Source organism: Pteropus medius, unplaced genomic scaffold (genome assembly GCF_902729225.1).
Source record: "Pteropus medius unplaced genomic scaffold, Ma_sr-lr_union100, whole genome shotgun sequence".
Taxonomy (NCBI): Eukaryota; Metazoa; Chordata; class Mammalia; order Chiroptera; family Pteropodidae; genus Pteropus; species Pteropus medius.
Window position 1 is genome coordinate 11,878,332 of NW_024347788.1, and position 15,460 is coordinate 11,893,791.

Sequence of the window (15,460 nt, forward strand, 5' to 3'; positions counted from 1 at the left end):
TATCTACATATACATGTATGATATAGGTGATGCGCAGCTAGAGTTTAGATAGGTGAGTTGATAGATGATAGGCACTCAGATGAATAGATAGTGATGGATGGATGGATGTACACGATAGGTCGTCGGTAGATGATCATTATGAAGACGCTAGTGGCAGGTGGATGGGACGGTGCGCGGGCTGTGCCCCTGTGGCAGGTCACTGTTCCCGCCTTGCCCAGTGGTGGTCCCATCAGCCCAGCGCCCCCACCTGCACCCCGTGCGGGTCCTTCCCTCACTCCATGGGGCACTTGCGTGAACACGGGCTGGGCGTTTTCCAACCCACGTTACCAATGTGGAACACCTTCTTGGGTTGTTACCTTTACATGAGGCACCCTACGATAATATTTCACATTAAGACAAATCATATAAATTTAAAGCAGAGGCTGCAGATTACGGCACCAGGGGTGGAAGCAGCGAGCGCTGAGCTGCCGTGGCCTCTCGCGGGGCAGCGCTGGTCCCTCCCTCGCGTGCAGGTGCAGACCGCCCATCAGGGCATGAGGCAGGGCCCTCGGCCTGGCGCCTGTTGCTTCTTTTCAAAGATGCCGCCTGGTTCCAGTCGCTGTCCGAACGTGTGCTCTGTTCACAAGCTGCCCCTGTGGTGACTCATTCATTGATTTAGAAAAATAACAAGTAACCAAATACATCTAAGCACCTGTCGAGGCGCGAGTTGCTGTCTGGGAGCCGAGAGGAGCTATGTGCGCATGGCCAGGACACAGTTTACGACGGTCGGCGATGGAGCGGCCCACGTGAAACGACTGTGCCCCGCCCCAGCTCTGGTTCACGCCGACCTTCACATGCGCTGGCCGCGTGTGCACATTGAAGGTGCACGGGGTGCTGTGACACGTATGCACCCGGGGACCACAGCCAAGCCCGCCGAGACCATGTCCTTGCACAGGACGCTCTGTGCAGTGACAGCAGCCGGAAGCCCTTCGCTCAGCCAGGGTCCAGGACCTGTGACCGTGCTGTGACCCTGCGTCCTGCAGCGCATTCCGCCTCGGTCCCCTCCTCCCTGGCGACTGCATCCCTTCTGCGCGTTCATATCAAATGTTTCTACTTAACATAAACACGTGGGCCTCGCGGCCAGGTGTCCCTGGAGGACAGAGGCGGGACACCGAGCAGCTGTCGGTCCATCTGTCCAGCATCCCGCCGGCCTCCACGCCCTGGGGAGACACTGGGTGTGGCTGGGAAGCCTCTGCTGGCTGGAAACCTCCCGTATTGTGTGTATCAAAGTACAATTTTTGAAAAGTATTTTCCTTTCTGTCCGGAAGTCGCAGAGCAGCTGCTGGCATTTACTTACCTTCCGTGCTGGCAGCTCTCTTCTCGTTGGCTTTGAAATTCATTTTCTTTATCTTGACACAAAGACCCAAAATATGACTTTTTTTTTCCCCCAGAGGAACAGACGGTGAGGAGGCAGCAGAACTTACAATTTACCAAAAGAGGTGTGGGGGGGAGATACTATATTTAAACAGTGTATTAATACACGGTCATGCAGCTGGGCAGACCGCGTTCCTCTGAGCAATGCTGCTGCTGCGTTTCTAAAGCTTACTGGTGCCGTCGTAACATTCTTCATGGGAGGACGTGGCAATTGGGAAGGGAGGAAGAGAGAAAAATAAAGTAAGAATCTCTCCTGGGGAGAGAACAAATCAAGCCACAGATAAAAACGATGGAATGCTTCATGCTTTATGAGAAAGCAGCGTTGGTTATCCGATTCCAGAAAAGAATCGTTTAACTCATCAGCAAAGAAAAATATTTAGAGTATTTTTTAAAATTCTGTCTTTAATTTGTGCACTTTGGCTATATATATATATATATATATATATATATATATATATATATATATATATATATGTTATTATAGGTACATGCTATAATAACATACTTCAGTATCAGGCAGCAGTTTTGAACCATGGCAGAAACTGATATCAGGACATTTTGGGGAGATAAAAATGGCCTGTGGTTGAAGATCTGAACCACAGAACAGAGAGGAAAGAGTAAGAAACTCTATTAAATATATAAAAATCATTATTTTTAATCCATTTAAATTAGTTATTTTAAGGATAACACTTAAAACTCCTTGTTTCTGTTAGTCCATCATGCACTGCTGGTGTTTACGGTCTCAGAATCGATCACTCCTGTGACTTTACCAGCAACTCCTTCTAAAAACGGATAGGAGCCTGTCGTCTTGAAAAAACACTGGTTCTACTTGCCGAAATGCCAGACTAAGAGGTTCGCGAGACCACAGGTGACAAACTGAGGGTTTTATTTTCAAATAGCTTCTAGCTAAATGCTTTCACTTGTATTTTGTTTTAATTGAACTAGGCCTAGTGAGACAGTAGTTATCAGTATCATTATCTTCCGAAACACACTGCCAGAGAGATTTTGGAAGCGTCCGTATCATCGGCACACAGAAGGAGCGGACTCAGTGTACGGACATTCTAGAATCTGAAATCACACTTGGATGGATGTTTTAATTTTTTCTTCTAGAAATACATCGTGTGTATTTACTTGATACCAAATGTTACTTTTTAAAACAATTTTCCGTAAAAGTCACTTTTCTAACAAGAGACAAGTTATATTTAAAAGGCTTCCCAAGATGAATCGGAGGGAACGAGTTCAGTTTACAATTTTAATTATAGTGGAGCTCTCTCAATTGACTTAATGAATCTATCTAGATGCAACCAAGATATGATAGAAAGCTGAAAAATCCCCAGAAAAATCCACTTTAGTAAATGCAGTCGCGCTGCTGTTTAATATGAAACGTACCGGCGTTAGCAGCATGCGCTTCATTTATTCATACCGATATTAAATAATTCCTCAAACCAGAAGGAGGTTTGAATTTTCACTCTGGATGTGAGTCGTTAACACACATGGTGTGAGGATTTGTTATTTAAACACCCCAGGACCCAAAGAATATTCATAAAAGATGTATACCCACATGACAGTCAGTAGACTTAGGGCTTCTGAAAATACCCTAAAACTATAATGCATTTTAAGATGTATAAGGAGCAAAAACACTTGCAAATGGCTTCCAGAGCCTCGTCGTGCATTTGCAGAGGAATCGCACTGTGGATTGTTGGCGTGGTGGGAATGTACCAGGAGCAACTCAGTAATGAACTCCTGGTTAGTTTACTGAGCGCAGCCTTGAATGGACGTGCATGTACTTCCTTTCTCTAAGGGAGACAGGTTATAGGTTCTTTATGGTTGCATGACGAAGCTGGCTTATAGTGGGTCAGCAAGTGACTCCCAGACCTTTGGGATGAAATCAGCCCTGGGCACTTCTCAGTGGCAGCTCCGTCCACACAACAGCATCACACGTTACTATTCAAGGGTGCTTCCAGCCCCTGGAGCAGAAGAAACATGGGCTGAGAGTTGGACATTGGCCACAAGACGCATCCATGCGGCAAAGACTCAGCTCTACTCACATCTTATTGGCTAAAATAAGTCACGTGGCGAGTCTTCCTACTAAAGGGACTAGAAAGTGTACTTCTCATGTGTGCCAGAGGGAGGGAGGAGACACGTGTCTGTGAGCAGCAGTGATGTCTGCCCCAGAAAAGTCCAACACGGAAGGAGAACCAACGGTCCAATGACAGGGAAGTGGACTGCCCTGTTCAGTCTGCACCAAATTATTTCCTGTAAGACATACATTAAGGAAAAATAACATATAGTCAATTATATCAAGCCAGTGGAAACTAAAGACGTTTGTATAGTTGTCTGAATTCTAAAGCCAATTTCTATGGACAGATTAAGTCAAGGATATTTAATGGCAGATTTACCCTTTCTCATGCCACCTAGTGATCATACACGTATAATCTTAATGTGTTTTTATTTTAACTCAAAGTTCAATAAGCATCTATCAGTTGGGGATTCTGCAGGATTCTGAGCACTTTGCTAGATTTTGAGATACATAAAAGAATTAGACAATCTAGGAAATTCTAGGAAAACTTTATTAAGAAAGTTAAGATATAGCCCGTGTATAATAATATCAAGCCAAGAAATGGAAATTTTGCAGTTGAAATTTCTCTCTCTTGCTCACTCTCTATATATTTACGCATATATACATATATACATATATATATATACACATACATACACACACATACACTTTCTAGAACCTACAACCTTCCTGTATCCCAAAACTAACAATTAGCCAGTATTATCCAAAATATAAATGACCTAAAATTTGATACCTGGGGAAGAAAATATTAATATTGCTGGATTTGGCAGGAACTGGTCTTTGGAGAGACAGGTGATAAATGTAATTGTATTCTTACCCTTGCCAATCACTGCGGGATTCCCAGACGAGGCAGAAAATGTGTGGGAGCTCGGGGCTGGCTTACCCAAATGATACGCGACTGCAGTGTCTAACAGCATCCACCACAGCCGTGCGGAGCGAACTAATAAATCAACAGTATGTCAGATTTCTCTTGAAGAGCTTATTCCTTAACATCACGTGTATATGTAATCCACACATACATATGAATCAGGGTAATTATTTTAATTGCATCATTGGACTGTAGCGGTCAGAATGGGTGTTCAGGTTAGTTATATGTGCTCTATTTGCATGAAATCCCTTAATTCAGTATTTGCACAATTAATTAGCACAAACATCTAATATGTGAAAGGGCACCGATCACGTGTTGGAACTGGGAAGCATCCTGTCAGTTCCCGTATTTCCATGATGTGATCGAGAACCGAAAAAGTTCAAATGCATGGCATAGAAGATGACCAGGAGGCAGTGACGGAGACAGGGCTGGAGCCAGGTCTCCGCTTGGCCCAGTGGCTGCACTTTGCCGCCGTGTCCCCGTGTCCCTTCCCTCGTTCCACTCAGCTGCCGTCATTGACAAGGCGTTCACGTCTCTGTCTTCTATGGAATCATCGCTGAATCAGCTCCTGGCATCCACCTACTCTTTGGTAGCGTGGGGTCCGCTGGTGCTCCGATGCCGGCGGCTCGGTTTAGCATGGACACTGCCGGCGGTGACCTTTTCGGCAGTCAGGGAATGCCACTGTGGAGCTGACTGGCGCCTCCGGCCACTGTCACACCCTTTGGCTTCCTAGTAACCACGGCTTGCGCTTTAAGGCAATCCCGTTTGTGAAGTAAATCTGCTCAGGAAAAAAATACAGTGGACGCTGGAGATACGAGGAATGGTGTGCCGGTTAGTGAATCAGGTTAAAGATGTGGCAGAGGATTAAGTCATTCGCAGGCAAACGGACCGACCACACAGCGAGGTGAGCGTCACCCAGCGCCAGTGAAATACCAAGGGAGGATCTCGCCGTCACATCTAAAATATCTCCCAACCCCGTCATAGCTTCGGGACATCTTTGTGAATCAAACTCTTTCACTAGAGATGCCTATTTCTTGCAGGTCTGCTACCCAAAGAAGTTGTTTACTCATTGTATGAGTTGCTGGGGCTCCCATGACAATAGGCCCCCAACTGGGGAGCTTAGCAACAGAAGTTTATTCCTCACATTTCTGGAGGCCGTTAAGTCCAAATCGGGGTTCCCTCAGGGTTGTTTCCTCCTGAGCCCCCTTCTTGGCTTACAGATGGCTGTCTCTGCCCCTGTCTTTCCTCTCTGCTCCTGTTCCCATGCGTCTCTTCCTCGTCTGATGAACTCGTTTAATCAGCTCTTTAATGCCCTTATGTTCAAATAAAGTCACATTCTCGGGTCTTGGGTGTTTGGACTTCAACGATGAAGTGCGATGGGACACAGCTTCGCTCAAATAAAACGTTTAGCCATGATGGACTGTGTAAAGCCCCTACTATGCGCCAGACGCTTTTGAAGTACTTTTGTGGATAGCTTCATGTAATGGTCACGCAAACCTATAAAACAGGTGATGTAATTGTCACTTCACAGACAGGGAGCTGAAGTTCAGAAGGGCTGGAGACTTGCTCAGGTTCTTGCACTCATTTAAAAAACATTTCTTTGTTAATGTAGATTTGATGTAAAACCTCGTGTAAGGTTGAGCTGCGCAACACGTTCTGATACACTCATTATCCGTGATCACCAACTTAGTGTCAGCTAAGACCTCCATCACGTCGCGTGGCTATCATTTCTTTATTTTCTTAATTTGGTGAGAATATTTACGATCTACTCTCAGCAGCTTGCAAGTGCGTGATGAGGTATCGTCACCCGGAATCACTATCCTGGGATCAGGTCCCAGGACTTACTCATCTGCTAACTGCAAGTTTGTGCCCTTTGACCGACGTCCCCACCCTCCATCCCCAGCCCCTGGTAACCAGCATCCCACTTCATTTCTAGGAGTCTGGCTTTTTAAAATTCCACATGTTCGTGATATCACTCAGTGTTTGTCTTTTCTGTCTGATTTAGCTCACTTAACCTAACGCCTTCCAATATTTCTGAGCCCCAGCTGGGCGCCGGGAATGATTCTAGAAATTGTACATGTATCGCTGATGAAATAGGTGAAGCCCCTACTCTCCTGGTATCAGAGTGGATAGTAAATAACTGGCCATCCGAATGAATCCACATCAGACGGTTAAATGCCCTGAAGGGAAGCACAGCTGTGCGTTTATTGGAGGTCGAGGGAGTGCGATGCTCGAGCTGAGACCTGAGAACAGCAAGGAGCAAAAGCCACGCGGGGCGGCATCCTGGCGGGGGCGGGGGGTGCAGGCGTGCACGGCAGTGCTGAGCTGGGCGTGCTCGGCCGGCTTGAGGACTAACTGGAAGTCAGGGTGGCAGAGCTCAGGGAGCTCAGACGGGGTGCGGGACAGAGGCTCCGAGAGGTGCTCGGGGTCAGGACGAGGGCGCGTTTTGCATCAGTGGGGAGAGTTTGCTCTGCCCACAGCGACTTGATGAGAAAGTTTAGAGAAGACTTGTGTTTGAAAGAATCACTTGATGTATTGGGTGGAGGACGCTTAGAAAACCATTTTCATTCCAGTGGAGAGCCACGGTTAGTCGGACAAGGTTGGGATCTTTGGTGACTCTCGGTCACATTCCGGATATAGATTCTGGACGTGCCGATGAGTCTTCGTAAGAGGGGAATCATGTTTGCGTCGAGGTTCTCAGTCTGACCAAGTGGACAAGTACAGTGTCACGGTCCCGTTAATTTAATCTCCAAACCTGTCACATCTGATACTTATCTCCGTTCTATTCCCACGGCCTTGGCCCACAATCTCACCACCGCTCACTTGAAAAATTACGTGCGTGAAGGCATCACTCTCTATTTCAGCCCCAGTCCACCAGGATGTCCCCTAACGCCGAGCTCCGACATGCCAGTCATCATCCCCTAAAATCCCATCGCTCCCCGGGAAAAGGGCCAGCAGCACCACAGAGCCAATAAGCAAGGGGGAGACCTGACCCCAACTCTGGAGCCTTACACGTGACTTTCACACCATACCTCACTGACAGTTACTGGAGCCATCTTACAGGGGTTCAGGGTCGGATTATAGAAAATACTGGTTTTAAAGCAAATGACATGGTGCTGGAAAAATCGTAGTTGGTTTGTAGGTATTGACTCAGTACATGTCCTTGTTGGGAATGAAACTACACTTAACCTTGGATCGAACTGCGCATGCTACAGGTTCTTCTGGTGGGTCCCAGTGCACCCCGTTTAGGTCCAGAAAATATTTCAGCGTCTACATTTTATTTCCTCTTGCTTCATTACGCCTTTTCATCGTAATGAAGGCACCGTAAAGAATGTCTTTTAGATATAAGATATCTACTTTCCTGTATTTTCTAAGAAGATAACATGTCCTATAGCCAAATGCTTCTTTTTATTTTTAAACTCGGGTCCAAGCGAATGTTTTGAAAGTTCGCTAGAACAAAGGTATCTTTGTTCGTTATACCAAAACCTGGAAACAGCTTAAGGTTTATTGATAATAAACTTTTTTTTTAATTTTTAATTTTTATTTTATTTTTTAGCTGAAGCAACCATTGGTTGACCTCACAGATTGCAAGGACCTTGTCAGCCTTCAATCCCTTATTTTTTTATTTTTATTTTTTTGGGCCTATAGCACCTGGTCTTCCTAGGTGGTCTCCCATCCAAGTACTAACCAGGCCCGACCCTGCTTAGCTTCCGAGATCAGATGGAATCAGGCTTGTTCAGGGTGGCGTGGCTGTAGACTAGAATAAACTTTTAAGATTCATTAGGAGACATAGGTGTAGAGCCACCCCATGCAGGTACCTGCAGACGTGGAGCCAAAGTCAGTGCCCCGATCCAGACGGAGCACAGGGAGACATCGCTACATTGTGAAGTAAGTTGCAGCACAGACTGCAAAGTCCTGAGTCCTCTGCGTGTGGTAACCAGGAGGAGACAGTAACAAAAACACGAAGCTGTCTATCATATTTCTGGGCAAAAAAGTGAAGGGGTTATGCATTTGACTTTCATTCCATTTATTGCTTTATTCTCTGTATTTGATTCCGCCCCCTGAACTTATAGAATTCTTGTACCTAAGCAAAGTGACACAAAGGTAATGCGAGTTGATATATTCACACTGAAAAGTTATATCCGGTTTGGAGATTGCACAGTGTTTAGTGGGGGGCGGGGCGGGGGGTTGGCACTCGGTTCGGGAGAATGACAGGGCCGGGTGTGCGCCCCTCAGGACAGAGACACTGCTGTAACGGGGAGGAGCCGGTGGCAGAGCCGGAGGGAAGCATGGCACACAAGCGATACGTGTTTTATTACTTCCTTTAGTCGGAACCGTAAAAAATCCACGTTCCCGTCATTTGTGTCCATTTATTCACTGTTTCCACAAGAAAAAATAAACATAGTAGCTGCCTCCTTTCTTACCCTGCAATTTGAATATTTCGAACTTGATAGGCTCGCCTGTCTTTGGATTTATGATAAGATCGTCTCCTGAATATCAGCGTTGACATAATAAGGCGTGATTTTTCAAAAATTCAGAAGCACAAGCCTATTTTTAAAATATCTGTTTGGTTTTTTTTTAATTCATTTTGCATGGCTTTGCGAGCTCTCACTTTTGCTCATTAGCTATAAATAAAAATTGCTGAAGCTATGACGGGAGGACAAAATATAAACCTCTGTGTGAGAATGCATTCAGTGCACAGGCAAATAAAAGATATAAATATTTTGTATCTTGGGCAAAATAGGATACCATTTCTATGTAAGAAACATCAGAAAGAGTACATATTAAGGAAGGGAGAAGCAGGAGACGAGAGATCATTGGGTTTTATGATTTTTGTGGGTTTTGTGTGCAAGTGATGCATTTAAGGAATACATGTCTAAACAAGGACGACACAGTGCTTTGTAGTTATTCAACTGCTACAGAACAATCAGAATGTAAATAGGAATCATACGGATAAAAACCAATTATGACCAGTTCAATGACCATCTGCTGGTATCTGGACATTAACCTCCAAGTTGAATTATCTGAGCCCATTTCTCAAACAAAAATTGGGCCACATAAAACAAAATCATAACGCCAGAAATGACCATATTTTAGTCTCTGGGTAACCAGCCTGTGACTGTCCTTTCTGCTGCTCGCTGCTTGGGGCCGGAACGATCCGGATGGCTTTCAGTCCTAGCCCGCTCTGTCGACGAGACTCCAACCTCGAGATCTGGCACCTTGGTTTCGTCCTATGAGATAGTCAAACACATTTCATAATGACACCAAGAACTTGATTTACAAAGGCTTTCAACTCATTCGTTCACTCCTCAAATACTTACTGAATCTATTTGTAGACACTATGGTTGTTAGATTTCCTAATACAGAGACAAGGATGGCGTTGGGGAGAAAAGATTTAGCTCATATCACAGCTTGTCTTTTCACTCGTTGAGAAAGTAACTTTTGTTTTCTGACCTTAAGAATCGTAATTTGTAAAATAGATATAGCTTGATGGATATCTCAAAAAGTTCAAGCAATTCTTTCTTGAGATTATATTATTAAAGTTCTTTGTAAATTTTACAGTTGTTATGCTTGCCGTTAATCCTTTAATTGAAAATACAATATAGTTTTTAGTACAATAAAAATAGAACAGGCAAGTTAAAATCCGTAAGAGGAAAGCTCATGTTTCGTGAATATATGTAGGATACTTTGGAGGAATTATTTTGATAAAATTATATAAACTTAGCTTAAAAATTATATAAAGTGATTTTTACAACGGTCTTACGTGCTCAAAGAGATATGGATACGACTTCCGTCACCAGAAACCGAAGCCAGACACGCATTTCCGTCACTCAGAACTCTCGGTGCCCGGGTTAGTGCACAAAGTGCCCGTGGACGATTTTGTTCCCGTGCCTGGCTGCTTCGTGAGGTCGTCAGAATCGCGAGGGAGGGACCATGACGTGTCTGTCATCTCTCCCACAGTGACTGGAATTTCAAGTGAGCTGAGGTGTAGCAGAGGGTGACAGTGGATTACATTTCAATGCTTCCTGAAACAACTAAACGATGACTCAGTTCCCAAGTTGAAGGCAGCTGCTGAGCAACTTTCTTTCCCCATAGAACCCAAACCAAAGGAACCTTTGTTGTTGTTATTATTATTATTATTATTTTATTTATTAATTTATTTTTTTATGGTGACATTGGTTAACAAAATCGATACGTTTCAGCTGTACATTTTAACAGTATGTAGTAGTAACCATTGTGTGTGTGTGTGTGATGATATTGCTTATTTACCCTGTGTGTGTGTGTGTGTGTGTGTGGTAATATTATTTGCCCTGTGTGTTGCCTCCCCGCCAATTGATTAGATTTCTTCGTCACCACATATTTGACCCCTTTACCCTGTCTACCTCCCCCCACCTTCTACCCTCTGGTAACCACTAGTCTATTGTCTGTGTTCATAAGTCTGTGTTTGTTTGTCCTGTTCATTTGTCGCTTTTAGGTTTATATCCCACGTATAAGTGATATCATATGATTTTCAACTTTTTCTGTCTGGCTCATTTTGTTTAGCATGATTATCTCGAGGTCCATCCATGTTGTCCCAAATGACAGTATTTCATCTCTTCTTATGGCTGAGTCATACTCCATTGTATATATGTGCCACAGCTTCTTTAGCCAGTCATCCATCGTAGGACACTTCGGTTGCTTCCATGTCCTGGCCACTGCGAATAATGCCGCTATGAACATCGGTGTGCAAATATCTTTATGGATATGGGTTTTCAAGTCTTTGGAGTAAATACCCAGTAGAGAGATTTTAGGATCATATGGTAGATCAATTCTTAGCTTTCGAGGAACCTCCATACTCAAAGGAACCTTTTTAAGTAAATAAGCAACATGCAATCGGGTCACTGCGTATGGTTGATGGACAAGTCGTCCCTGCGTCATCTCACTTGCTCACGAACCTCGTGTTCCCATTATCTTCGCCTCCCACGTGTGAACCCCGACTCTCCGAGAGGCGTGTGGCACTCTCGAAGCTCCTTGTTGGCAAGTCATCACGGTCATCTCCACTGCGGAGGGCCGGGCCCCACCGAGCCCTCTCCCCAGACGAGTGTGGGATCAGACGCTATGGAAGCCCGGGAAGCCTGCGGACCACCGAGGACTCATGGAATCAGCCTTCGAGAAAGAGCCGTCCACCCTCCCGGCCAACACAAAAGCAGCGGCTCATGTCGTCTTTGATGAGAGGCGTGGATGAGCCCAGGGTGAAGGCGCAGAAGCCAAAGGCAGCTGGTTAACGACCGAGCAGCTGTGTTACTATTATGTAACGGTTCAAAGAAAGAGGTCAGAGGCCACAGAAAACTCAAAAAAATCATGGTATTCTATGTCGAAAAATAGTTATTCTGATTCCGTGCTAGTATAGCCCGTATTCCCCTATTTCAAATTCTACTTAAGAAGGTTCTCGCAAGTTTAAGCTTTCTTAGAGTGATGCTTACGTAGGACTGCCCGTGTCGCTGACGGCCACGCCAGGGACTCTGCGGACATGTGGGCATGTGTCTGTTGCGCACAGCGCTTAATGTGACCGCACACCGACAGCTGCAGTTAGAAGTCTGAGGGAGGTGTTAGCCTTCTATTATTTGAGTGTTTTTGAAAATGTACATTGCGGATTAATATACATCTCGGTCCCTGTGTTCACGGTTTAAGGTATTGTGGAACAGTTATTAGTGACTTTGGCATGTCCGTGTGTATGTGTTTGCACACACACATATATCGCATGTATTCTTACGTATACAGAATGCTGTGTCGTCAGGGGCAGTGCATAGTAATTCCTATTTAAACATCATCTTGGCGTACGCTTCCATAAATTCACATTATACAAAATTTAATGTAGGGCAAGACTGATGCTCGGATAGCTTTGGAAGACTAAAAAGGATTTATGCGGGAATTCGTATTATCCTGAGTATGCCATTATTATTTAAAAATGTAATGTTTAGTCCTCCTGTTCAAGTGGGCTGACTACAGATGTCGCGTCTTAGTGGCAGAGGCTTCCGAATGGTGTATAAGGGGGACAATAAGAAGCAGCTTGAAAGTTGGCCGTTTCTGACCCCCAGTCACAAGGACAGTTTTTGAGACGATGTCCTAAGGAGCTTCATCCACGAGTACTGACAAAAATGATCATCTTGTAAGAACATACTTTTCTCTCGAAAAAAATAATTTTTATTCAACTTAATTTTCAGAGTATGACTGAATTTTCTAGATTTATCGTAGCTTTTCCAGTGTGCATTTTCTCTCTAAAGACATTAATTTTATAATTTTTCCCCAGGGTGGACTCATTCAGTCACTTGACCCAGTTGATTCAACAATTATAGAAATAAAAATATTTACAGTAAATATGAGTACAGTCAGGAGCAAAACTGTGACCCGTTAAAAGCTTATGCCTAATTAGCATCTGATTCTTAGAAAAGGCACTGAGTCAGCATCACAGGTGTTACAGATAAGCGGGTGAGGGTTCCCAGAGCTAACTACCTCAACTTGCCTTGATACTGCTTTCACTTCCTTTCGTGTCCCCCCACTAGTTCGGATGCAAAGCGTTCAGGGTGTTGACAAGGAATCATATAAACTCTCATGGTCTCTAACAAAATAAGGGATGCTGTGCTTTACTTTGCCATGGGATGGCTCACACACAATACAAGTTGAGTCTCATTGAGCTTTCATTGTTATACTAAAAACATCCGGCCAAACTTCGACTGTTCCAGAATTATTAGTACATTTATGTAACAAAGCCTAAGAACCAGCAAAGTCTGTTAGCGAGAAAAAGAATTTGGCATTTTCATCTAGATTTTGGTTCTAAATCTACTTAAATTGGCAGAATTATTATTATCGTTAATTTTGTTGTTCATGAAAGCATTTCTGAATTATAGCTATGACCGCGTTACAATATGTTAGAATTTGAAGTATATTTCAACTTTACAGGATTTTAATTTTACACCTGAGACTTTAACTCAGTAAATAACCTTTTATAATTGAGATCTAAAATGTTACTGCCGTTCATAAACCGTTATTTTCTCTTTTAAACTATCACCTTGTCGAAGGCAGTGGCTCTGTTATAGTCACCCCTATGTCTGCAGGACTCCCTTGATGCTCACATATTTTAGGTGCCAAAAGAATAGCTTCAAGTTGTAATGAGCAAAAGAATACAAACCACACATACACCCCTAGACCCCCCCAACACATACCCAAACTCTACCCTGTTCACATACTAGAACCTCGTTCAATAGCCTCTCGTAGTTACTTAGTTGTCTTTAATCCATTTTTAAAAACTCACTTTCTATTGAGTTTTAATGTAATAATAGTGTATGTGATGCGTATAAATACGTACACGTACGTACTAACACACATGCATGTTTATATATTACATTGCAAAAACGTTTCTAGATAGATGCATGCATATGTGTATCAGATTAATTAAGGAAACATTTGATACATTTATGAAAAGTTAATTCAAAAAATGAATTTATTCTACTGATATGGTGAGATTAGATAGAAAAAGAACATATTTATCAATTTTAAGTGATCTGACTCAGCCATCAGTTTTTACCTTTGTATCTTTTAAAGCAGGGGTCCCCAACCCCTGGGCCACGGACCGGTACCGGTCCATGGCCTGTTAGGAACTGGGCTGCACAGAAGGTGATGAGCAACAGGTGACCGAGGGCAGCTCCATCTGCATCTGCAGCTGCTCCCCAGGGCTGGCGTCACCGTCTCAGCTCCGCCTCAGGTCATCAGGCATTAGATTCTCGCAGGAGCACCGGTCCCTGGTGCCATGAAGGCTGAGGACAGCTGGTTTAAAGCACGTTGGTGTTCTTGTGTAGGTGTCGCACGGTGGCTTTTCCTGTCCGCCCCACCCCCCCATCCTGAGTGGGATGTGTATGAGGCAGTGAGCTGGACGCGGTGCCGAGGTCGGGGTTGACGGGAAGGACAGGACGAGGGCGAGGGCAGGAACGAGCGCCCAAGGTCATCCTCACCTTGGAGGAGCACCCAAGTGTGGCGCCGAGACTTCCAACGAAGAGAAAGGAACATGACAGTCCGCCGTGTGATTCGCAAAGCTTATAAACCCCAGCGGGGCACCTGCCTGGTGCGGGGCGGGTGGGCGGCGGGCGGGGCGCCCTGGGCCCCTGGCTCCTCCCGCGGCTGCAGACGCCCAAGGACAGTCCCATTCAAAGCTAGAATTTCTCAGGGGGGCCATTTTTCATGTAATCAACATTTGAAAGTCATTTTCATTTTCTAACAGTGATCATTTACTTAGTAGGACCGGTTAAGACCTTGACCGTCACCAAGTCCAGTATTGTGGCTTCTTGGCGTCGTTTCGGCTTCGAGATCATTCACAGCAGCCTCACGTTCTTAACCGTGATTTTAATCTAGTTCCTCCTTCGCTTTTCCGACTGTCAACGCCTCGCGAGCGGCAGCTTGTTCTGAATTCTGCCTAGTTTTTGGCGTGCATCCCGGACGCCACAGTCCCCAGACCCTTTCGGCCACTGGGCTGCCACTCGCTCTGGTTCTGTCTCGTGGCACGTTCATATTCTGGGGTTTATCATTATGAATCATAGATCAGGCGCCTTCCTTTGTGGGTCTTTGCATCCCCCCAAGCCCGCCCAAAGCCGTGTGCCTGGGAGTGTCGGGGTAAACGTGCACCCCGTCATTGCTCGAGACGCAGTGCTGACCAACGATAGCCACAGCGTTTCTTGCCAAGGTAAACCGTGCTCAGAGCTTCTGCCGAGGGCGTGAGTGTAGCACTCGGTGGAGATCCCAAGACCAGAATCGTTATGTGGCTGCGGCAAAGTTAAAAATGAGCCTTGGAGCTTTTTTTGGTCGCAGTGTCCCAATAGTTGTGTTACTTTACAAGACTGGCCTAAAGAAAATATCTGTAAAGAAAAATTGCAGGCTATATGTAAAACATTTTATTAGACGTTGCTGCTACAGAGTTTTCTAGGCGGATTACTCTGATATTTAAAATTCTTGCGTCTTATCTTGCCCAGGTATTTTATTCGGTAGGGTAGCATTGTAGTATCATGCTTTTTCTTTCTAGACAGCTGCCTTCTTCTTCATTTCTCAATTGACAAGAAAGCAAATGCTCA

General features: G+C 44.7%; 1 protein-coding gene, 1 long non-coding RNA gene and 1 other non-coding gene across 3 annotated transcripts in view; 1 reads left to right on the forward strand and 2 right to left on the reverse strand.

The window, feature by feature from the left end:
* CSMD1 (CUB and Sushi multiple domains 1) overlaps positions 1-15,460 on the forward strand; it is a 1,293,618-nt gene that overhangs the window by 46,233 nt on the left and 1,231,925 nt on the right. The gene's annotated exons all lie outside the window — the stretch shown is intronic.
* On the reverse strand, positions 8,001-8,119 carry LOC120614495 (5S ribosomal RNA). The gene has a single exon (XR_005655997.1). It is a non-coding gene; the product is annotated as a 5S ribosomal RNA (ribosomal RNA).
* LOC120614414 (uncharacterized) lies at positions 9,421-10,213 on the reverse strand. Its single transcript, XR_005655977.1, has 3 exons — positions 10,126-10,213; positions 9,683-9,944; positions 9,421-9,592 (listed from the first exon to the last, which is right to left on the reverse strand). It is a non-coding gene; the product is annotated as an uncharacterized LOC120614414 (long non-coding RNA).